A 2500-nucleotide genomic window follows, 5' to 3' on the forward strand; every position below is an offset into this window, starting at 1 on the left:
GCACCCTGGAACCCCCCGGGTGGCACAGGGCTGGATGGGGCTTTCGTATAGCAGGGACGGTGCTGCCTCTCGCTTCGCTCGCTGTTCGCCGCTCACCGCTCGCTCGCTCAGCCAAAAATGGCCAGTTTTGGCCCGTTTTTGGGCTGTTTTGGCCTGTTTTTGGTCCGTTCTTGCATGGCGCGGTGACCGTCGTGAGCGGAGCAAAACGTCAGCCATCTCAGCACCCTGGAACCCCCCGGGTGGCACAGGGCTGGATGGGGCTTTCGTATAGCAGGGACGGTGCTGCCTCACGCTTCGCTCGCTGTTCGCCGCTCGCCGCTCGCTCGCGCAGCCAAAAATGACCAGTTTTGGCCCGTTTTTGGGCTGTTTTGGCCTGTTTATGGTCCGTTCTTGCGTGGTGCGGTGACCGTCGTGAGCGGAGCAAAACGTCAGCCATCTCAGCACCCTGGAACCCCCCGGGTGGCACAGGGCTGGATGGGGCTTTCGTATATAGCAGGGACGGTGCTGCCTCTCGCTTCGCTCGCTGTCCGCCGCTCGCCGCTCGCTCGCGCAGCCAAAAATGGCCAGTTTTGGCCCGTTTTTGGGCCGTTTTGGCCAGTTTTTGGCCTGTTCTTGCATTGCGCGGTGACCGTCGAGAGCGGAGCAAAACGTCAGCCATCTCAGCACCCTGGAACCCCCCGGGTGGCACAGGGCTGGATGGGGCTTTCGTATAGCAGGGACGGTGCTGCCTCTCGCTTCGCTCGCTGTCCGCCGCTCGCCGCTCGCTCGTGCAGCCAAAAATGGCCAGTTTTGGCCCGTTTTTGGGCCGTTTTGGCCAGTTTTTGGCCTGTTCTTGCATTGCGCGGTGACCGTCGAGAGCGGAGCAAAACGTCAGCCATCTCAGCACCCTGGAACCCCCCGGGTGGCACAGGGCTGGATGGGGCTTTCGTATAGCAGGGACGGTGCTGCCTCTCGCTTCGCTCGCTGTCCGCCGCTCGCCGCTCGCTCGTGCAGCCAAAAATGGCCAGTTTTGGCCCGTTTTTGGGCCGTTTTGGCCAGTTTTTGGCCTGTTCTTGCATTGCGCGGTGACCGTCGAGAGCGGAGCAAAACGTCAGCCATCTCAGCACCCTGGAACCCCCCGGGTGGCACAGGGCTGGATGGGGCTTTCGTATAGCAGGGACGGTGCTGCCTCTCGCTTCGCTCGCTGTCCGCCGCTCGCCGCTCGCTCGTGCAGCCAAAAATGGCCAGTTTTGGCCCGTTTTTGGGCCGTTTTGGCCAGTTTTTGGCCTGTTCTTGCATTGCGCGGTGACCGTCGAGAGCGGAGCAAAACGTCAGCCATCTCAGCACCCTGGAACCCCCCGGGTGGCACAGGGCTGGATGGGGCTTTCGTATAGCAGGGACGGTGCTGCCTCTCGCTTCGCTCGCTGTCCGCCGCTCGCCGCTCGCTCGTGCAGCCAAAAATGGCCAGTTTTGGCCCGTTTTTGGGCCGTTTTGGCCAGTTTTTGGCCTGTTCTTGCATTGCGCGGTGACCGTCGAGAGCGGAGCAAAACGTCAGCCATCTCAGCACCCTGGAACCCCCCGGGTGGCACAGGGCTGGATGGGGCTTTCGTATAGCAGGGACGGTGCTGCCTCTCGCTTCGCTCGCTGTCCGCCGCTCGCCGCTCGCTCGCGCAGCCAAAAATGGCCAGTTTTGGCCCGTTTTTGGGCCGTTTTGGCCAGTTTTTGGCCTGTTCTTGCATTGCGCGGTGACCGTCGAGAGCGGAGCAAAACGTCAGCCATCTCAGCACCCTGGAACCCCCCGGGTGGCACAGGGCTGGATGGGGCTTTCGTATAGCAGGGACGGTGCTGCCTCTCGCTTCGCTCGCTGTCCGCCGCTCGCCGCTCGCGCAGCCAAAAATGGCCAGTTTTGGCCCGTTTTTGGGCCGTTTTGGCCAGTTTTTGGCCTGTTCTTGCATTGCGCGGTGACCGTCGAGAGCGGAGCAAAACGTCAGCCATCTCAGCACCCTGGAACCCCCCGGGTGGCACAGGGCTGGATGGGGCTTTCGTATAGCAGGGACGGTGCTGCCTCTCGCTTCGCTCGCTGTTCGCCGCTCGCCGCTCGCTCGCGCAGCCAAAAATGGCCAGTTTTGGCCCGTTTTTGGGCTGTTTTGGCCAGTTTTTGGCCTGTTCTTGCGTGGTGCGGTGACCGTCGTGAGCGGAGCAAAACGTCAGCCATCTCAGCACCCTGGAACCCCCCGGGTGGCACAGGGCTGGATGGGGCTTTCGTATAGCAGGGACGGTGCTGCCTCTCGCTTCGCTCGCTGTTCGCCGCTCGCCGCTCGCTCGCGCAGCCAAAAATGGCCAGTTTTGGCCCGTTTTTGGGCTGTTTTGGCCTGTTTTTGGGCTGTTCTTGTGTGGCGCGGTGACCGTCGTGAGCGGAGCAAAATGTCAGCCATCTCAGCACCCTGGAACCCCCCGGGTGGCACAGGGCTGGATGGGGCTTTCGTATAGCAGGGACGGTGCTGCCTCGCGCTTCGCTCGC

This window comes from Musa acuminata, unplaced genomic scaffold, assembly GCF_036884655.1.
Source record: "Musa acuminata AAA Group cultivar baxijiao unplaced genomic scaffold, Cavendish_Baxijiao_AAA HiC_scaffold_1126, whole genome shotgun sequence".
Lineage (NCBI taxonomy): Eukaryota > Viridiplantae > Streptophyta > Magnoliopsida > Zingiberales > Musaceae > Musa > Musa acuminata.